The sequence below is a fragment of the Vulpes vulpes genome, chromosome 14, assembly GCF_048418805.1.
Source record: "Vulpes vulpes isolate BD-2025 chromosome 14, VulVul3, whole genome shotgun sequence".
Taxonomy (NCBI): Eukaryota; Metazoa; Chordata; class Mammalia; order Carnivora; family Canidae; genus Vulpes; species Vulpes vulpes.
This window is the reverse complement of record NC_132793.1, coordinates 79,260,834-79,284,380: the sequence shown is the minus strand read 5'-3', so window position 1 is coordinate 79,284,380 and position 23,547 is coordinate 79,260,834. Positions and strand designations below refer to the sequence as shown.

General features: G+C 36.1%; 1 pseudogene; it reads left to right on the top strand.

The window, feature by feature from the left end:
- Window positions 1-14,037: 14,037 nt before the first annotated feature.
- On the top strand, window positions 14,038-17,761 carry LOC112919603 (olfactory receptor 6C2-like; annotated as a pseudogene).
- Window positions 17,762-23,547: the final 5,786 nt, after the last annotated feature.

Sequence of the window (23,547 nt, the reverse complement as noted above, 5' to 3'; positions counted from 1 at the left end):
AGGTACAGTGTGAAAAAAAGCTGTTCGTGGGAATGTGAACTGGTACAGCCACTCTGGAAAACTGTGTGAAAAGAGTTAAAAATAGAGTGGCCCTATGACCTAGCAATTGCACTGCTGGGGATTTACCCCAAAGATACAGATGCAGTGAAATGGCAGGACACCTGCACCCCAATATTTATAGCAGCAATGTCCACAATAGCCAAACTGTGGAAGGAGCCTCGGTGACCATCAAAAAATGAATGGATAAAGAAGATGTGGTCTACGTATACAATGGATATTACTCGCCATTAGAAACAACAAATACCCACCATTTTCTTCAACGTGGTTGGAACTGGAAGGTATTATGCTGAGTGAAGTAAATCAATCGGAGAAGGACAATCATTATATGATCTCATTCATTTGGGGAATATAAAAAATAGTGAAAGGGAATAAAGGGGAAAGGAGAGAAAATGAGTGGGAAATATCAGTGAGGGTGACAAAACATGAGAGACACCTAACTCTGGGAAACGTACAAGGGGTAGTGGAAAGGGAGGTGGGCAGGGGATTGGGGTGACTGGGTGACGGGCACTGAGGGGGACACTTGACAGGATGAGCACTGGGTGTTATGATATATGTTGGTAAATCGAACTCCAATAAAAAATATACAATAAATAAATAAATGTTAAAAAATAAAAATAGACTTAGAAAAAAGGGGGGTGAGATGTGGAGGAAAAAAGTAACAGTCATTCAGGAAGCTTGGACCAAATCATTGGACTTTTTTCTATCAAAAGATAGAAACAAAAAAAAATAAAATAAAATAAATAAAATAACAAAGGATAGAAACAGTAATTGTGAAAGTTGTGTGTTATATATATATATATGCTTATTAAACATCATCCAACTGCTCAAATGTATTTTTATGTTGTACTCTTTATTTTCAGTTGTTCATACAAGGTAATGACCCTCATATAGTTTCTTCTATACTTCAAAAATATTCAAGGAAAATAGAACTCTCTTCTCCAAGGCCTTTCCTCTTTTTTCATTTAAAATTTCTTTAAAAACCAACAAAATCCCACTACATGTTCCCCAGCTTCCCTTCTGATAATTAACTTAAGCATACATCTACATGATATATATGTGTAGTAGCTGGGTTGATCACCTGAGTCATGAATCCTTAACAGAGGTTGTCTATGAATCTCATTGTTTGGTTTGGACGATGATGAAGAAAGATAAGAATATTGTAGATTCAAAAACGTATCCTGACTAATTTGCCATTCAAGAACCAAGTGCATTTGGATAGGTCCAATATTGGAAATTCAGTAGGTTCATGAAAGATAATCCTCTACTTCTGATATGGATAATGAGATATCCTCCTCTTGTTCACTTGCTCAGTAAGAGAAAATGAAAAAGAGTTGCATCTTGTCAGGTCTTTGGAACTGAAGGTAGAGCATCAAATAACTGAGGTCACGTTTGGACCCAACTCCAGTTCCCAAACATAACTCAAATATTACTGAAATTGATCATGACTTTATACTTTGCCCAGTTTGAACTCAGAACTTTGTTGAACCTAATTTTATGTGTAGGTTGCCTTTACACGGAAGGGGCAAATTTTTATGTTAGCCTACTCTTCCTCAGCTCTTCCTTCTAAATCCTTTATTTCAGTCACTCAGTGTTATCATTTTCTTCTGTCAAAAAGTTCTTGTTTGTCATTCCTGTCATACTTCTAATCTAAAATTGTATCTCTCAACCAGAATTATCTTGACAACTTCCTAATGATATCGCATTTAAATCTCTTCTCTGTATGAGTCATCCTAAGCAGTATCACAGTATTTATTATCCTAAAACACTATTTTAATTAGTTCACTTCTTGCTTTAAATCTTCTAGAATCTTCTCGTTCTTAATTTTGAAACTCATTCTCTTAGCAATCAGGAGTTGTGAAAAATCTATGTTCAGCTTCACCAATCCAAACATTTTCTGCAACTCCTCAACATTAACCCTAATCCAAAATATAAGCTTTTCACATGATAGTCACCTACCTGAAATATCCTTCGTTTGCCCCTAATCAAATCAATTTATACCCTATTCAAACAGAAGTGATTTCCCCGGCTCCACTCGAATTCATCTTCCATTTCCCTCCCCTCATCCTTTCTTCCAAAAGCGATTTTCTATTTCTATACACCCCATAGGAATTCTTGTTAATTCCACATATTTTGTTATTTCCCAATTGGTTTGCATTGTATACGTTCTATATGTTTAACCTTGTCTCTATAATTCCCCAAGGGCAAATATCTTTGACAAAGAAAGTATTTCAAAATTTTCTTCATAATAATGCCAGTTTATCACCTCTACACTAGGTGTCAGTTGTACAGATCTAACCATCTGACCTGAACTCTTTTTATAAGAAGTCTCATATAGTTCAATAATATATGACAGAAATATTTATTAATATTTCCTCATTGTTTGACTTAACTTTGCTCCAACAGTTCTAATGAAACCACATTCTCCCTTCCTAATTAGATACAATCTTTTTAAAATATCTATTTAAAGAGTTAATTTATTTATTTGAGAGAGCAGAGAGAGAGAGCACACAAGCAATGAGGAGGAGCAGAGAGAGAGAAGGAGAGCAGACTCCTCACTGAACAGGGAGCCCAACTTGGAACTTGATCCCAGGACCCTGAGACCATGACCTGAGCTGAGGGCAGATGCTTAACCAAATAAGCCACCCAGGTGCCTGTAATTAGATATAATCTAATTTGGTATCACTTAAACCTCACACTACAATTGTTCACACTCTTTCTCCTGCTTCCATCTAAGACATGTCATCATTCTTTAATTTATTCATCCAACATACTAACTACCATATTCCAGATACTCTTAATGAACAGATAGGACAAGGTTTATGACCTCGTGGAACTTGTGTTCCACCCTCAGAAAGGAAAAAGATGATGCTTCTATGTAAACAGGACCTCCCAAATTCACTCCTTCCCTTGGTGTCTAGAACCCTTCTTTAAGTATGGCCTTTTTGGAAAATAAAAATAAATACAATCACATTGATGAGGTATGTCCAAGAAACAGAGAAAGCACTAAAAGAACTTCTAATGGCTAAAGTTGGAACAATTTGGATAAGAAAATAAATAGAATAGTAGTAGATAATAACCCAAAGAATAAAATAGATATCCAAGAATTCATACTTATATAAATAAATGATTGAATGAATTAATAAGTGAGGGAGAAGAGACAAACCTCCTACGTAGAAGTATTCCAAATAATTTGTGTAGATACTCCATCCTAAAGAAAGAGAAAACTTTACGGTGGAAAAACTGACAATAAAAATGCACTTTACCTCTGTGGTCTTCCCAATAGCATCAGACAAATTTCAAAACTGGAGTATTCTATATCTGACCAGTAACTCTCAAAACTGTCAAAGTCTTCAAATATAAGGAAAGTCTGAGAAATTGTCATAGTCAAGAGGAGCAAAAAGATAGCATAACAACTAAATGTAATGTGGTATCCTAAATGAGATATTGCAATAGAAAAAATATATTGAAAGGTTAAAACTCAGAAAATCTGAATAAAAACTATAGATTTTATTTTAAAATAATATATCAACATTGGTTCATTAATTATTACAAATCCATCATATTAATGTGAGATGTTAATAATAGGGGAAACTGAGCATATGATATAGGGGAACCAGCTATACTACCTACACAATTTTTCTGCATATCTAAAATTATTCTAAAAACATTAAGTCTAGTGATGGGCACTGAGGGGGGGCACTTGACGGAATGAGCACTGAGTGTTATGCTATATGTTGGCAAATGGAACTCCAATAAAAAAATACAAAAAATAAAATAAATAAGTCTATTAAAAATAAATACAGTCCTCAAGTTAAATGACTATTTTTTTTAAATTTATTTTTATTGGTGTTCAATTTGTCAACATATAGAATAACACCCAGTGCTCATCCTGTCAAGTGCCCACCTCAGTGCCTGTCACCCCCACCCCCCACCCACCTCCCCGTCCACCACCCCTAGCTCGTTTCCCAGAATTAGGTGTCTCTCATGTTCTGTCTCCCTTTCTGATATTTCCCACTCATTTTTCTCCTTTCTCCTTTATTCCCTTTCACTATTTTTTATATTCCCCAAATGAATGAGACCATATTTTCTCCATGCTGAAAACGTATGGCTTAACTGATGGGTTGTTTTGTTTTGTTTTGTTTAAGTGATGGGTTTGAAAGAAAATTTATTTTTTTATAAATTTATTTTTTATTGGTGTTCAATTTGCCAACATACAGAATAACACCCAGTACTCATCCTGTCAAGTGCCCCCCTCAGTGCCCATCATCCATTCACCCCCAACCCCCGCCCTCCTCCCCTTCCACCACCCCTAGTTCGTTTCCCAGAGTTAGGAGTCTTCATGTTCTGTCTCCCTTTCTGATATTTCCCACACACCTCTTCTCCCTTCCCCTATATTCTCTTTCACTATTATTTATATTCCCCAAATGAATGAGAACATATAATGTTTGTCCTTCTCCGATTGACTTATTTCACTCAGCATAAAGAAAATTTAAAGATCTCTCCTGCAGGCTGCTCACTGCAAGGATGTCATTCAACCCCACTGTTTCTCTTCTCTCATTCTTTTCTTTAACCTGGTGGTGACCTGTGTTTGACCTCCCATTGCAACTTCCTCACTAGCCTCACCAGTATCCCTGGGATGACTTCTCTTAAACATCTCTTGAACTTTTGTTATTGAAGATGGCAATAAAGGATCTTTATTAGTCTCTCAGAATCATGACTCCCCAGAGAATGTATTGTCAGTACAATTGATCCCAAAGAGGCTGCTCGGAAGAGAGAAAAAAATGTTGTTACTTTTGATATTAAAAAACCTAAAAAAAAAATGTTTTTAAAAGCTCCCCAGAAAGTTAATGTCTCTTGTTCAAGTCATCATTTCTCCTGAGGAGCTCTAGAAATTCTCTGGGCTTCAACGCATGTTTTTTATATAGTTTAATAAATATTTGAATGTAGGTTCAAAATTTTTCTATGCAGTGTACAAAATACAACAAAGTAAATCTGCCACAACAAAACAGTATATAAAATGTACAGGCATGAAAAGTTACCAATACAAGAAATTGCATGAGGCAAAAGATACTGAAATCCCACATAAGTGGCACAGATCATTTGTGCTTTCAATACAAGAGAGAATTCCCTGTAATCAAGTGAAATAGTTAATTGCATTTATGCTATTTACTATGTCCCAGGCATTATTCTAAGAAACAGGGATAGTAATAATAGAATCAAAACTAGTATATGTTGTATCTCACTATCATCAATATATTATTATTCATTATTATGAACAAACTACCATTATCATTCTTGCATTACAAATAAGAGAACTCAGACACACACACAAAATGTAAGCAGACAGTATTTCTTTAAAAACAAAAAACTAGGGATCCCTGGGTGGCGCAGGCGTTTGGCACCTGCCTTTGGCCCAGAGCGCGATCCTGGAGACCGGGGATCGAATCCCACGTCGGGCTCCCGGTGCATGGAGCCTGCTTCTCCCTCTGCCTGTGTGTCTCTGCCTCTCTCTCTCTCTCTCTCTCTCTTTCTCTCTCTCTCTCTCTCTCTCTCTCTCTCTGTGTGTGTGTGTGTGTGACTATCATAAATAAATAAAAAAAATTAAAAAAACTAAATTAAAAAAAAAAAAACTAAATTAAACCAATTAATGAGGATCCCTGGGTGGCGCAGTGGTTTGGCGCCTGCCTTTGGCCCAGGGCACGATCCTGGAGATCCGGGATCGAATCCCACATCAGGCTTCTGGTGCATGGAGCCTGCTTCTCCCTCTGCCTATGTCTCTGCCTCTCTCTCTCTCTCTCTCTCTCTGTGTGACTATCATAAATAAATAAAAATTAAAAAAAAAAAAAACAATTAATGAGAATATACTTCAAAACTCCTGGGCAAATCTTTTTTTTTTTTAATCTTTCTACCTAAGCAAAATGTTTAAGGCAGATATAAAAATTAGAAATAATTAGTGTTACTTACTGACTGATTAATATAAAGTGAAAGGAAAGTCACTTGGAGAGTTTAAATCTAGATAACTGGAAATATACTGCTCCTGACACAAATAGACAATTAACATGGAGAATCATAAGCCCTCCAAATTTCTTTCTTCAAAATTGTTTTGTCTATCTAGGTCCTTTGCTTTTACACACAAATTTTAAATGCCAGCTAGTTAAATTCTCTCTTGAAAAAGAAAGCCCATTAGAATTTTGATTGGGATTGCAATCTTAACACTATTAAGTCTACTGATCCATGAATATGTTCTCTCTCCATTTATTTAGGCCTTCCGTAATCCTCCCACAATGATTTATAATTTTTAAAAATTTTATTTATTTATTCATGAAAGACACAGAGAGAGAGAGGGAGAGACACAGGCAGAGGGAGAAACAGGCTCCATGCAGAGAGCCTGACATGGGACTGGATCTGGGGTCTCTAGGATCACACCCTGGGCTGAAGGCAGAAGCTAAACCGATTTACTTATTTCACTCAGCATAATACCCTCCAGTTCCATCCACGTCGAAGCAAATGGTAACTGTGTGGAGGTTCCTCAAAGAGTTAAAAATAGATCTGCCCTACAACCCAGCAATTGCACTGCTGGGGATTTACCCCAAAGATACAGTTTTAGCATCAATTTTGTGTTTCCCATCGACTTTCTATATTGATAATCATGTCATCTGAAAATAAAAACTATTCTAATGCTTCATGTTCAATTGACATGATTCTTATGTTTTCCTGCCTTAGTGCTGATCACTATTTTCACTGCCCAAAAATTACTTGCTCATCCCTGGTAATGACCGATTGTTTTTATGTCTCCAAAGTTTTGCCTTTTCCAGAATGTCATTTAGTTGGAGTCATGCAGTATGTAGTCTTTTCAGACTGGCTTCTTTAACTTATCTTTATGCATTCCAGGTTTTTGTTTTGTTACATGGGTACTCTAGGGTCAAAACATCTTTAGAGTTAATAGATCTTTAACTTATAACAGTTTACGTTCAAATAATGTTAACACCATTACAGATGTAGTGTAAGAATCTTATAATGGTATACTTTCATTTTGCCCCTTCTGTTGTCACACATTTTTTGCTACATATTTTTTGTACATTTTTATTGGAGTTCAATTTGCCAACATATAGCATAACACCCAGTGCTCATCCCCTCAAGAGCCCCGCTCAGTGCCCATCACCCAGTCACCGCATCCCCCCGCCCACCTCTCCTTCCACTATGCTGTTTGTTTCCCAGAGTTAGGAGTCTCTCATGGATTGTCACCCTCTCTGATTTTTTCCCACTCATTTTCTCTCCTTTCCCCTATAATCCCTTTCACTATTTTTTATATTTCCCACATGAGTGAAACCATATAATGATTGTCCTTTTCCAATTGGCTTACTTCACTTAGCATAATACCCTCTAGTTCCATCCACATCGAAGGAAATGGTGGGTGTTCATCATTCCTAATGGCTGAGTAATATTCCATTGTATACGTAGACCACATCTTCTTTATCCATTCATCTTTCGATGGACACTGAGGCTCCTTCCACAGTTTGGCTATTGTGGACATTGCTGCTAGAAACATCGGGGTGCAGGTGTCCCGGCATTTCTCTGCATCTGTACCTTTGGGGTAAATCCCAAGCAGTGCAATTGCTGGGTCATAGGGCAGATCTATTTTAAACTCTTTGAGGAACCTCCAAATAGTTTTTCAGAGAGGCTGTACCAATTCACATTCCCACCAACAGTGCAATAGGGTTCCCCTTTCTCCACATCCTCTCCAACATTTGTTGTTTCCTGTCTTATTAATTTTCACCATTCTCACTGGTGTGAGGTGGTATCTCATTGTGGTTTTGATTTATATTTCCATGATGGCAAGTGATGCAGAGCATTTCCTCATGTGCTTGTTGGCCATGTCTATGTCTTCCTCTGTGAGATTTCTCTTCATGTCTTTTGCCCATTTCATGATTGGATTGTTTGTTTCTTTGCTGTTGAGTTTAATAGTTCTTTATAGATCCTGGATACTAGCCCTTTATCTGATACGTCATTTGCAAATCTCCCATTCTGTAGGTTGTCTTTTAGTTTTGTTGACTGTTTCTTTTGCTGTGCAGAAGGTTTTTATCTTGATCAAATCCCAATAGTTCATTTTTGCTTTTGTTTCCTTTGCCTTCATAGATGTATCTTGCAAGAAGTTGCTGTGGCCAAGTTCAAAAGGGATTTTGTCTCTGTTCTCCTCTAGGATTTGATAGATTCTTGTCTCCCATTTAGGTCTTTTATCCATTTGGAGTTAATATTGTGAAAATATCTATGCTACCCAGGGCAATTTACACGTTCAATGCAATCCCTATCAAAATACCATGGACTTTCTTCAGAGTGGAACAAATCATTTTAAGATTAGTGTGGAATCACAAAAGGCCCTATATAGCCAGGGGAATATTGAAAAAGAAAACCAGAGCTGGGGGCATCACAATGCCGGATTTTAGGTTATACTACAAAGCTGTGGTCATCAAGGCAGTGTGGTACTGGCACAACAACAGACACACAGATCAGTGGAATAGAATAAATAACCCAGAAATGGGCCCTCAACTCTATGGTCAACTAATATTCAACAAAGCAGGAAAGACTATCCACTGGAAAAAGGACAGTCTCTTCATTAAACAGTGCTGAGAAAATTGGATAGCCACGTGCAGAAGAATGAATCTGGACCATTCTTTTACGCAAGACACAAAGATAAACTCAAAATGGATGTGCTCTTGTTGTAACACAGTCTATTGTACATATTACATAAACGCAAACATGTATTTTCATTTATATGGGCAATTATCTTTTTCCTTCTTTTTCTTTAATTTAAATTCAATTAGCCAACATATAATACATCATTAGTTTCAGATGTAAAGTTCAGTAATCCATCAGTTGCATATAACACCCAGTGCTCATCACATCACGTGCCCTCCTTAATGCCCACCATCCAATTACCACATCTCCCCACCCACTTCCTCTCCAGCAACCATCAATTTGTTTCCTATAGTTAAGAGTCTCTCATGGCTTGTCTCCCTCTTTGATGACTTCCCATTCAGTTTTCCCTCCCTTCCCCTATGATCCTCTGTGCTATTATACTCCACATATAGGTGAAACCATTTAATTATCCTTCTCTGATTTACCTATTTCACTTAGCATAATAAAATAGGCAATTATCTTTAAAGAGATCTTTAAATTACCAAAAAAATGTCATGTATATTTACCCACATACTTATCAATACTGAGTTGCTTCATTTTGTATCTGTGGATCCAAATTTGATTATGATGTGTCTTGGGGGAGTTTTCTTTATGCTTCTTCTGTTTAGTGTTCACTGACATTCTTGGTTAAGGTTTTATAGTTTTCATAAAATCTGGAAATTTTTCAGCCATTATTTCTTTAAAAAATTTTTTCTGCCCTTAACCCAATCCCCAAAGGGCTCCAATTACATGTGTTTTAGGCTACTCAAAGTGGTCACACAGCTCACTGATTCTACTTTCTAAAAATTCTTTTTTCCCTCTTTCATTTTGGATAGTTTCTATTAGTATGCCTTCAAGTTTGCCAATATTTTCTTCTGCAAGTATAATCTGTGTTTAAACCTATCCAGTCTATTTTTTATTTCACATGCTGTAGTTTTCATCTCTAAGTTTGATCTGAGTCTTTATACTTTCCTTGTTTCTACTTAATTTTTTGAATGTATAGAGTGAAGTTATAATAGCTGTTTTAAAGTTCTTGCTTGGCAATTCTAACATTGGCGTCTGGTTGGGTCACTTTCAATTAACTAATTTATTTCCTCATGCTTTATGTGTGTAAAATTATTATATATATACATATAACATATATAAATATATATAAAATAAGAATATATGTGCATATAAAAAATACACACACACATTTTGCTTCTCTGCATGTCTGATAACTTTTATTGGATTCTACACATGGTGATTTTTGCCTTGTTGGGTCTTCAATATTTTTGTGTTTCTATAAATATTTCTATAAATATTCTTGTGTTCTATGATGCAATTAAGTTATTTAGAAACAGTTTGATCCTTCTGGGTTAATCGTTGAAATACATTCAATTCCTCAAAAAGAATACATCTATTTTGAGGTAAATTTCTGCTAGAGTTATGGGGGAAAATGTCAATCACTATGACCCTCTTCTTGCCCATCATTAATCAGATTATCTTTAAGCCCTTGTTCTTTGAAGTAGAGAGATAATATAGTGCACTTAGAAAGCTTGGACTTTGTCATAAGGCAAACATGAGTTCAAGTCTAAACTCTCTTAGCAAATACATGGCCTTGGGAAAATTATTTAGCTTCTTAATTTTCAACTTCCCAATTTTTAACCATAAAATGTAGATAGTCATATAACCCACATACTAATGTTGTCATAAAGATTATAAAAGACAATACAATAAGAATATTTGGCACAGAACTAGGCCAAAGAAGAGCTCAATTAATGTTATTTACCTAGCTAAAATATAAACTATATTTTATGTAACTATGTTATGTAACATTAGATACTCCTACATTTATCTTACCTCAATCAAATATATAATAGTGTACTGAATGGACAAAAATATTCTGTAAAAATTATTGATTAAATATATAAACAAAATCATATATATAAAGTTATAATCCTATACTATTTGCATCAATTTTTGTTTTGGGTTGGACTGCAGCTGACCTTTTTTAAATTTAATTTTATATATTTAAGGTGTATATGATAATTTGGTATACATACACATAATGAAATTATTACAACAGTCAAGCTAATTAACCTATCTTCTCACCATTAATTCTGTATGTGTGAGTAGGTGTGTGTGTATGTGTGTGCATGCACACAGAGATCACTCAGCAAATTTCTGAGAGTCAATACAGTATCACTAACTATAGTTCATATAATGTGCATTAGATCGAGACTTATTCATCCCACATAACTCCAAGTTTGTGCCCTTTGACCAACATGGACAGCAACTGATCTTGAAACTTAAGTCAAAAATGAGAAAACTGAACACAAATTTCCCTGATTGTTTGTTATGTCTTAACAAAGAATGGTCACGGGAAGAAAAAGCTGCTTAGAATAGAGGGAGGGAACTGATTCCACTGTGACACAGAGTGATAGGACTTCATCCAAATCCAGATTCCCTCAGCAAATTCTGAGCAGCTTCTTTCTTGAGTTCAACTGAAATATCCCTAGGCATATGGAGAGAATCTAACCTTCTAATCTAACTTTCTGACAGTTCATCTGACTCATTATTTTGCACGTAACCTATTGTTACATCTTCCTGTCTCCAAAGACACTCTTCCTTCTGATAGATACTTAAAGCTTTTATTGAAAAGAATTCATTCTAGTTCATTACACTGTAGATTAACTAGTGACTTTTGAACCTGGACTCTCAAGGGAATCTTCTGTTTGTTCACTTAATTGATCCCTCCACAGCTGTTGCATCCTACATGGATATAACTATTGCTATTTTTGTAAATGTAAAATTTAGTGGGAGACCTTGTCTCCCTGTTCAAAAAAGCTAGAATAGTGATTTCCCAGAGTGCAGAGAGCTCTTATATGTTAAGAACTCACTTAACCAGAATACATGAAGATTTTTCCTATTGAGAGAATGAAACTGTATATTTGGAATTTTTGTCTTTTAAATTTCTTAAGAGAAAAGGTAACTGGGAATTAATGGGTATGAGTTCCTGGGGAGAACTTAAAGAATTTTTGTGAGAGCTAGTGTGGGGGTATACAGAAAAAAATGTGATAAGCCCTACACTTAATACTTTCTAGTCATTATTCCTGTCAAGCTTTGAGTCATACTAAGGACGTTGGTTAAAGTATGCTCAGAAGCCATGAAAGACCATAAGAGAGGTAAATATAATTAAGTTGGTTTTAACATATATTCACCATCTGGGAACTAATAGAATAAAATTTGGGTGCTAAGTAACATTGACAATACTCTAGAAGAATCAATAGTAATTTTGAGATATTACCTTGTTCTATGGTAAGTGACATGACTTTCTGTAAGATCTTTGAATACCATTCATGGGAGGTACATAGGTTAATAACAGAAACAGATGATTTATAGAGGATACAGTCAAGTCACCTATGAAAGATATGAGGAAGCCCATTATCTCAATCCAATAAAAATGTCTCCTCCAATATTCTATAACACAAAGTTTTAATCTCCAGGCTGAGAATATAACCTTCTTTCATGTGCTTTATGTTTTACAACACGTCGGTCCCCATGTGTGTAAACACATTAAGTTAGTGGTCAATCAACACATTAAGACATTTATATGCTATAATGTGCTATAATGTGCTATAATGTTCAATGGTGACATTGGGATATGAAGAAATATTAAATACTGACAGAAAAAAAGTAAGAAAAATTTTAGGGCCCAAATCATAGCCCGGGGTAATGAGTACTCAGTCAGATATCAATTGAAGGCATTTGAAACCTATATCAAAAGTAAGAGATGGAATTAGGTAGATAGGATGGAAAGACAGCTGGGGTCCAGAGACTTGACCATTTGGTATCCTGTGATCAGGATCTGAGTGACTCTGTATTCCTTGGGATAGTGCCTTGTAGCAGATAGCAAGAGCCAGAGACTGTTGTACTTCCCTGTAATATTATCTGAAAACCAGGGGAGAGCTATACAGTACAAAAGCACATGGTCCATCCCTCACTGGGAAGGGAAAAAGCATGTTTCCTTAGACTCAAGGGAAATACACTTCAAGGCTATTTCTCAGAAATATTTTCCAACAACCAGGTGAAAACCATTCTTGCAAAAAAACTAATTGGAGTCTTCTGGGAGCATCCTGTTCCATTTAAATAAAGAGAGAAATCAGGAGCCCTAGAGACAATGAATACAGATGGGAAATGTTTGGTTAGCTATAATGTGATTAATTTTAGATTGTTGAAGAGCAATTGTCTTCCTGCTATTGCCTCTAATTCTGGTACAAATAGTTAACTAACTGAAATAGTTAACTGTGGTTAGGGAAGCAGAGGTGGCATCATATAAAAGATTATCTCTTCCAAAAAAAAGGTGGGGGTCAGGGAGCACAAAAGCCAACAATATCAGCTGCATTTAAGCTGTTCATAATCCACAGGTAATAATATATAAAGGGGACTGGTATCCATCAATCTAAAGTTTTATTTATCTTGTTTTTAAGAAAGAAGTAAGGGGATGCCTGAGTAGCTGAGTGGTTGAGCGTCTGCCTTCCACTCAGGGCATGATCCCAGACTGAGATCGAGTCCCACATCAGGCTGCCTGCATGGAGCCTGCTCTCCCTCTGCCTGTTTCTCTGCCTCTTTCTCTGTGTCTCTCATAAATAAATAAATAAATTCTTTTTAAAGATAGAGAGAGAAAGAAAGAAAGAAAGAAAGAAAGAAAGAAAGAAAGAAAGAAAGAAAGAAGGAAAGGGAAAAAGTGTGGAAGGATAGGCAAAATAAGTGAAGGGGAGTGGGAGATAAGGCTTCCAGTTATGGAATGAATAAATCATGGGAACAAAAGACACAGCATAAGGAATATAGTCAACAATCATGCTGTATGGTAACAGATGTTAGCTACACTTGTGGTGAGCATAGCAGAATATATAAAGAAGTTGAATTACCGTGTTGTACTTCTAAAACTAATGTAACATTGTGTGTCAGATATACTGAAAAAAAATTTTTAAAGAGAAGGAAAGAGTAGGGCACCTGGGTGGTCAGTCAGTTAAGCGTCCAACTCTTGATTTCCACGCAGGTCATGATCTTGGGGTTGTGGGATCAAGCCCCGCACCTAGCTCCACACTGAGCGTGGAGCCTGCTTGGTATTCTCTCTGTCCCTCTCTCCCTCCTTTCCCTCTCTCTCCCACTCTAAAAAAAAGAAGAAGGAAGGAAGGAAGGAAGGAAGGAAGGAAGGAAGGAAGGAAGGAAGGAGGGGAGGAAGGAGACACAGGAGAACACAAATAGAATGTGGAAAAGATGCATATAGGGTACTTTGAATACAGTTATTCTGAAATGGTACAAGTTTTTGAAAAGTCAGTCAGTCAAGACCAGCCCAGAAGAGAATTTGAAGGTTATGTGCAGTTGGGGAGTGAGTTCAAATAAAAAAGAGGTGGATAAATTAGAAATATCGTCAGCATGCTATTCTACAAATCGCAAAGAGTAAATGACAAATACTAAATGGTCTTGGAAAGAAGAGAACATACAGTATATTACTGCCAGTAAGAACCCTATTAATTAGTAGACTTGCCAAGGAAACACTACTCATGAGATTCCAGAAATCTTCATAATATCAAGCTGGTACAAATCTCTCCAAGACTTTATGGGAGTCTTGGAGAGATATTAAGAAGGTTGCAGTGAGGAAAAGAGTAGAAAGGGATCCAAAGTTCATCTAACCAAAGAGGAAAAGACATCAAGCACCATGTGAGAAACAACTCCTGTTAAGGTAAAAAGAAGAAAGAGCAAAAATATTCAGCCTTTATTTAATATTAATAATATCCCTAAAGCTATGCTAAGAACTTTGTGTTTAATCTTACTTAATTCTTACCACAACTCAATGAAGAAAAAGGTGTAAATATCTGCATTTTTTATGTATGATGAAACTGAAGGAAGTGGAGTACTTCAGAACCTTTGTTTGCACCCTAATCTGACTGATTCTCAAATCCTAACCCTTCACCACTACCATTTAGAAAATAACCCTGGCAACTGTATTGTGTTTATCCAGGAATTAAGTTTCCAGCAGCCTCAATCAACCTCCTAGTGGAGAATTAGAGGTATGGGTGTCAGGAGCTAGAATGGACCCTATGGAATTCAATCCTTTAGCCCCTCATTTCCACAAAATGATTCTGCATATTAATCCAAAATAATGCAAAAAATATTGTCTGATTTAATCTTTGGCATAAGTAAACAGGCCAGGAGTCAGTTCAGGGGATGTACTGGTAAAAATGATCTTTTTACCTTATGTCAAGATAAGGTCTTTTGTCAGACATCATATCTGATGTCAAAAACAGTTTTCATGGGTTTTGAGACCTATTATCAAAGATAAGCAATAACTAGAAATGGATGAATGATGTTTCAGTTAAAGTATAATCAGTAAATTATTTTCATGTATAAAATGCTTGGTCCTACTTATTTACCGAAGAACATTTATTAAACTCCTGCTTAGTACCAAACACATTCCTGGACACGCCATTGAGCATAGCGAACAAAACAAACATGACCTTCATGGCCTTGTAGTCTAGTAAGGGGACAGAGATTAACAAGTTAAAAAGAAAATAATTACAAAGAGTAAAGTGGTGCATTACTAAAAGCCCCAAATTCATGTTTGTTTAGAGAGCACTAAGACTTCCTCTTGAAGAGGGTATAGTGTCAGTGAGACCTAAAAAAATATATATGGAAAACAGACACATGAAGTTGGCAGAACTGAAAAAGGCCACTAAAAATGGGACGTGCTTAATGAGATATAAAGTAGAAAAAGCTGAAATGGGAGAAATATGCAGAGCAATGCATACAGCATGTGGGAATTTGCAGGCCATAGTAGAGAATTTGAGTTTCATTCCAAGTTCAGACAGAAGTCATTAAAGTGTTTGAAATAGAAAATGATAGCTAATAAAATAGCACCCTCATTGTTATGTAGATGATGCTTTGTTTTGTTTTGTTTTCCAGTTTTGAAAGTGAAAAGTTTATCAAGGCAGTAGTTATTTTAAATGATCATATTTGCCTAAGGAGGAAGGCAAATATGTCTTTGCTCAGGAAAGACAGACTAATAGAGAAGCTTGAAGAGGAGCTTTAGGAACTTCACATCTATCATTATAACCAATTCTATTTACATTCCACTGAAAAAAGTTTTGTAGTATTCATGACCAGAAGGCTTATCACCAATAATTCTAAAACCTTGTATATAATAATAAAAACAATAGAATCCCTTATACTGTGTTTATTACATGCCAATTTTCCAAGTGGTTTAAATGTATTAGCTCATTAGTTCCTTTTAACAAACCTATGAAATAAGTTCAATTATTCTCCACAGTGTACATATGAAGAAATTGAAGCACAAAGATTAATGTTTATTTATTAATTTATTTTTTGAAAGCGAGAGAAAGACAGGGAAAGAGAGTATGTGAGGCACCAAGGGAGGGGCAGAGAGAGAATCCTAAGCAAACTCCATACCCAGCCCTGAGCTGATGTGGGGCTCTATCTTACAACACTGAGATCATTACCTGAGCCAAAATCAAGAGTCAGACACTTAACCAACTGAGCCACCAAAGCACCCCAAAGTGCAGAGATTAAGAATTTGCCTAAAGTCATATGCTGAATGAATCATAATTTGAACCCAGAAAATCAAGCTTCAGAGTCCATACCCAAACCAATGTAGTTATACTGTTCTTCTGCTACCATTATATGATTCGTGATAGTGTTTCTGTGACTGTTTTTGTTTTCTACATAGCTGATTTCATCTGAAAGAGGTTCATTCCCAGGGGTTTTGTTTGTTTGCTTGCTTGCTTATTTTTTGCAGGAGGTGGGGGAGTTGGTTGTTTTTCTAATCTAGAAGTCTTTATGCCAGAGACATCATTGATATAATGGTAAGAATGCTTAATGCCAGCATTCTGGTCACACTCCTGTCTGAATCTCAGAGTAGCACAAGCCACCAAAGCAATCATACTGTCAAATAAAATAATATTGGTTTGCCTGGCATCCTCGCTCTACCCACGTTTTCAAACCATTTGAACTCTACTCATGTCCAATTTCTGTCTCATTTTTACCAACAGAATATGCAAAAGTCAGAGGTCGGTGACAAAAAAGTAAACAGTGCTAACAACATTTATCCTGGTAGGACTGACAGATTACTCGAATCTACAGATTCTGCTTTTTGTCTTTTTGTTCATCACCTATCTGCTGAGTGTAATTGGAAACTTAACCATCATCACCCTCACATTTGTAGATTCTTGTCTGAAAACTCCTATGTACTTCTTTCTCCGGAATTTCTCATATCTAGAAGTCTCTGTTACCACTGTCTGTATTCTGATATATCTGTACACCCTTGATTAACAATACAGTTACCTATAATCCTTGTGCCACTAAATTATTTTTTGTTATTGTCTTGGGTGTGACTGAAATTTGCCTCCTCACACCCATGTCCTGTAACCGCTATGTGGCCATCTGCAAACCCCTGCATTACATGACCATCATGAACAACAGGGTCTGCATCAACTTTCTTATTGGATGTTGTATGTTAGCTCTGCTCATCGTCCTCCCACCCTATATCATGGGCTTCAAGCTTGAGTTTTGTGACTCCAATGTCATAGATCACTTTGGCTGTGATGCTGCTCCCATCCTGAAGATTACCTGCTCAGACACAGAGTTTATCGAGCGATTTGTCTTGGTCCTGGCTGTGTTGACACTCATTTTCACCTTGGTGTGTGTAATTCTGTCCTACACATACATCATCAGGACCATTCTCAGATTTCCTTCTGTCCAGCAAAGGAAAAAGGCTTTTTCTACTTGTTCTTCCCATATAATTGTGGTTTCTATTACTTATGGAAGCTGCATCTTTATCTATATCAAACCTCATGCAAAAGAAGGGGTTGCTATTAATAAGGTGGTGTCAGTGCTTACCACCTCAGTTGCCCCAGTGATGAATCCCTTTATTTATACTCTGAGGAACAAGCAAGTAGTACAAGCTTTCAAAGAATCAAAAGGGCTGCATCTATCTCAAAGAATTAAAGGACTAGTGATTTAAAAGATCAACATGTAAAAAAAAAAAAAACTCCACATACCCACTTTTAACAGTCTTATTGAGATAGAATTTAACCACTAGAGAAATCTTCAATTTTAAGTCTACTACTGAATAAATTCTAGAAAAGTAATAGAGTTTCACAACCACCACCACGATCCAGTTTCAGCACACTTCCATCAATCCAAAGAGTTCCCTGATGACCACTGTCAGTCAATCATTACTTCTAATCCCTGGTGCTACCACTAATCTGTTTTCTGTCTATAAAATTGCCTTTTCTGGACACTCTATATAAATGGAAACATATATTACGTAGCATTTTATTATCTATCTTCCTTCATTTAGAATAATGTTTTTAAGGTTCATCCCTGTTGTAGCGCTTCTCACTATTCCTTTTTCGAGTAAATAGTTTTCCATTATATGGATATACCACATGTGTACTTATTCACTTACTAATTGATGGAGATTCAAATTGTTTCCATGTCACTATGAGACAAAAGTTTTCATTTCTTTGTACCTACAAGTGGAATTGTTGAGTTATCTGGTATCGACCAAGCTGTTTTCCAAATTTCTGCCATTTCATATTTCCACCAGTAATTCCTTCATAGCAAGGTATGAAGGGTCCAAATTCTTCACACAATCACAAATGCTTGATTTTGACTTTTGTTTATTATGGCTATTTTTAGAGATATATAGAAGCACCTGATTGTAAGGTTTTTTTAATATTTTATTTATTCATGAGAGACACAGAGAGAAAGGCAGAGACACAGGCAGAGGGAGAAGCAGGCTCCCTGCAGGGATCCCGATGCAGGACCCAATTCCAGGGCCCTGGGATCATGCCGGGAGCGGAAGGCAGACGCTCAACCACTGAGCCACCCAGGTGCCCCCTGATTGTAAGTTTAATTTGCATTTATCTCAAGACAAATGATATTGAGTTTCAGATGCTTATTATCCATTTCTATATCTTCTTTAATGAAATTTCTATTCAAATCATTTGCCCATTTTTTTAATTCGGTTGCTTATCTTCTTAATTGAATTGTATATATTGTAATACAGGTCCTTTATCAGATGTATGATTTGTAAACATTTTCTCCCAGTCAGTGGCTTGATTGTTGGCTGTTATTCATTTTCTAAAAGAGACTCTAGAGGATTCCTGGGTGGCTCAGTGGTTTAACACCTGCCGTCAGCCCATGGCTTGGTCCTGGAGGCCTGGGATCAGGTCCCAAGTTGGGCTCCCATCATGGAGCCTGCTTCTCGCTCTGCCTGTGTCTTTGCCTCTGTGTGTGTGTGTGTGTGTCTCTCATGGATAAATAAACAAAATCTTTTTATTTTTTTTTACAAAATCTTTTTTTAAAAAATTTTTTTAAAGGGGGACTTTCAAAACTGCTAAATTTTTAATTTTGATGAAGTCTATTTTTTCTATTTTTTTTAAATTTTTTTATTTATGATAGTCACACACACAGAGAGAGAGAGAGGCAGAGACACAGGCAGAGGGAGAAGCAGGCTCCACGCACCGGGAGCCCGACGTGGGACTCAATCCCGGTTCTCCAGGATCGCGCCCTGGGCCAAAGGCAGGCGCCAAACCGCTGCGCCACCCAGGGATCCCTATTTTTTCGATTTTTTATTAATAAATATGCTTTTAGTGTCATATCTAAGACATGTTTTCTTAATTTCTCTTTCTTCAGTCTCATTGTTAGTGTAGAGAAATGCCACTGACTTCTGGGCATTGATTTTGTATCCTACCACACTGCCAAATTCCTAAATGAGTTCTAGCAATTTTCAGTGGAGTCTTTTGGGTTTTCTATGTAGAGTATCATGTCATTGGGGAAGACGGAGAGTTTGACTTCTTCTTTGCTAATTGCACCCAAAAGCATAAGATACCTAGGAATAACCTAACCAAAGAGGTAAAGGATCTATACCCTAAAAACGATAGAACACTTTTGAAAGAACTTAAGGAAGACACAAAGATATGGAAAAATATTCCATGCTCATGGATTGGCAGAATTAATATTGTGAAAATGTCAATGTTACCTAGGGCAATTTACATGTTTAATGCAATCCCTATCAAAATACCATGGACTTTCTTCAGATAGTTGGAACAAATTATTTTAAGATTTGTATGGAATCAGAAAAGATCTCGAATAGCCAGGGGAATTTTAAAGAAGAAAACCATAGCTGGAGGCATCACAATGCCAGATTTCAGGTTGTACTACAAAGCTGTGGTCATCAAGACAGTGTGGTACTGGCACAAAAACAGACACATAGATCAATGGAACAGAATAGAGAACCCAGAAATGGACTCTCAACTTTATGGTCAACTAATATTCGATAAAGGAGGAAAGACTATCCACTGGAAGAAAGAGTCTCTTCAGTAAATGGTGCTGGGAAAATTAGACATCCACATGCAGAGGAATGAAACTAGACCCCTCTCTTTCACCATACACAAAGATAAACTCAAAATGGATGAAAGATCTAAATGTGAGACAAGATTCCATCAAAATCCTAGAGGAGAACACAGGCAACACCCTTTTTGAACTTGGCCACAGTAACTTCTTGCAAGATATATCCACGAAGGCAAAAGAAACAAAAGCAAAAATGAACTATTGGGACTTCATCAAGATAAGAAGCTTTTGCACAGTAAAGGATACAGTCAACAAAACTAAAAGACAACCTACAGAATGGGAGAAGATATTCTCAAATGACGTATCAGATAAAGGGCCAGTTTCCAAGATCTATAAAGAACTTATTAAACTCAACACCAAAGAAACAAACAATCCAATCATGAAATGGGCAAAAGACATGAACAGAAATCTCACAGAGGAAGACATAGACATGGTCAACAAGCACGTGAGAAAATGCTCTGCATCACTTGCCATCTGGGAAATACAAATCAAAACTACAATGAGATCCCACCTCACACCAGTGAGAATGGGGAAAATTAACAAGGCAGGAAACCACAAATGTTGGAGAGGATGCGGAGAAAAGGGAACCCTCTTACACTGTTGGTGGGAATGCGAACTGGTGCAGCCACTCTGGAAAACTGTGTGGAGGTTGCTCAAAGAGTTAAAAATAGACCTGCCCTATGACCCAGCAATTGCACTGTTGGGGATTTACCCCAAAGATTCAGATGCAATGAAACGCCGGGACACCTGCACCCCGATGTTTTTAGCAGCAATGTCCACAGTAGCCAAACTGTGGAAGGATCCTCGGTGTCCATCGAAAGATGAATGGATAAAGAAGATGAGCACTGGGTGTTTTTCTGTATGTTGGTAAATTGAACACCAATAAAAATTAATTTATAAAAAAAGGAATAAAAAAAAGATGAATGGATAAAGAAGATGTGGTTTATGTATATAATGGAATATTACTCAGCCATTAAAAAGACAAACACCCACCATTTGCTTCAACGTGGATGGAACTGGAGGATATTATGCTGAGTGAAATAAGTCAATCAGAGAAGGACAAAAATTATATGGTCTTGTTCATTTGGGGATATAAAAATAGTGAAAGGGAATAAAAGGGAAAGGAGAAAAAATAAGTGGGAAATATCAGAAAGGGAGACAGAACATGAAAGACTCCTAACTCTGGGAAACGAACTAGGGGTGGTGGAAGGGGAGGTGAGTGGGGGGTGGGGGTTACTGGGTGGCGGGCACTGAGGGGGGCACTTGACGGGATGAGCACTGGGTGTTATTCTGTATGTTGACAAATTGAACACCAAAAAAATAAACAAATTTAAAAAATGAAATGTTTTCTTAACTTATATTTCTCCTAATGTTTCTTAGCTCTTATATTAGGTCTTTGATCCATTTTTGAGTTAATTTTTGTATATGGCGTGAGATACGAATCTAAGCTCATTTTGCTCAATTATCCAATTATTCTAGCACTATCTATTGAAGATTATCCTTTTCTCTACTCACTTGTCTTGGTATCTTATTGAAAATTAATTGATCATAAATGCAAGGGGTTATTTCTATACTCTCAGCCCTCTTTAATTGGTATGTATACCAGTACTACACTGCCTTGATTACTGTGACTTTATAGTAAGTTTTGAAATTAGATAGTGTAAAACCTCCAACTGTGTTCTTTTTCAAAAGAATTTTGGTGATGCCAAGTTCTTTGAATTTACATATACATTTTAGGAATCTTATCATCATTTTAGATTTCAGTTCTTATACTTTACCATCTTGTTTCTTTTCTACTTGGATAAATTAAGAAAAACCTTTAGAAATATATCATTACATGTCATTACAACACCTTAATTATTATCCTCAGAGCCAAGAATAGTCATTTCTAGGAATGTAACTTAGGGAAACTCTTGCATATATACACCAGGTTACAGGAATAAAAATATTTATATTACTGTTCATAGTAGTGAAAAACTAGAAACACAACACATGTCCATCAGTCAACAACAAATAGATTACTAAAGTTGTCATATTCATATTCATACATTGGAATACTGTAGTCTTTGAACTACATTTACCATTATGTTTATGAGATTCATTCATGTGGTTATTGCTAAATTAAGACAAAGAAGAAAGTATAAAACAATTCCATCCATAGAAACGTATTTTTAAGATAAACTAGACAATATAATTAATATTGCATTTACTAACGGTAAATCTACAATGAAAAATAAGAAAATGGTCATGGAAATAGGAGTGTACTAGAGATGAGGAGAAAGGTAAGTGTGATGCAGAGAGGTAAGTGGGACTTTTCTAAGGTTATGGCAATGATCCATTTCAGAACCTAAATTGTAGTTACATTGGGTGCTAGCTTTACAATTGTCTTTTTAAAACTGCAAAAATATTTCATGCATGCTTTATTTAAGAATAAATAGCTAAAATAATAATTGATTTGGAGATAAAACCATAAATTTTTTGACATTCAAATAATCAAAAGAGTCAAATAATTCAAAAAACCAAACTATATGCACATTAATTTGAATAATTGAAGGAAACAATTTTCTAAGAATACATAATTTATTAAAATTGACCAGGGAGGCAGAGAAAAATGTAAGCTGAATTCCATGGAAGAAATAGAGAAAGTTGAGAAAGAGGTATCATTCCAAATGCAACAGGCCTGCTGAGATAACTTCAGAGATAAATTCCTTCAAGCTTTAAAGAGTCAATAAGTAGTTACTAAGTTCTTCTAGATAATTCTGAGGCAGAACACTTTCACAATGATTATGGACCCTTGAATCAAAATGGCTTTTCTTGGCCAATGAACACATGAAAAGATGTTCAACATCACTAATCAGAGAAATGCAAATCAAAAGCACAAAGAAACATCACCTTATACCTATTAGAATAACTAAATCAAAAAGACAAGAAATAGTAAGTGTTGACAAGGATGTGGAGAAAAAGAAATCTTCATACAGTGTTGGTAGGAATGTAAATTGGTACAGCCACTGTGAAAAACAGCATGGAAGTTCCTCAAAAAATTATGAATAGAAATATTAAATAATTCAATAATATCAAGTAATTCAATAACTCCACTATGGGGTATTTACCCAAAGAAAACAACAACAACAAAACTAATTCTAGGAGATATGTGTACCCCCTTTGTTTATTTCAGTATTATTTACAGTAGCCAAGATATGGAAACAACCTAAGTGTTCATCCATAGACAAATGCAAACGGATAAAGATGAGGTGGTATATGTATATATTATGTATGTATGTGTGTATATATATATATATATATATATGTATATACATATGCAATGGAATATTACAGATCCACTAAAAAGAATGAGATCATGCCATTTGAGACAATATGGATGGATCTTGA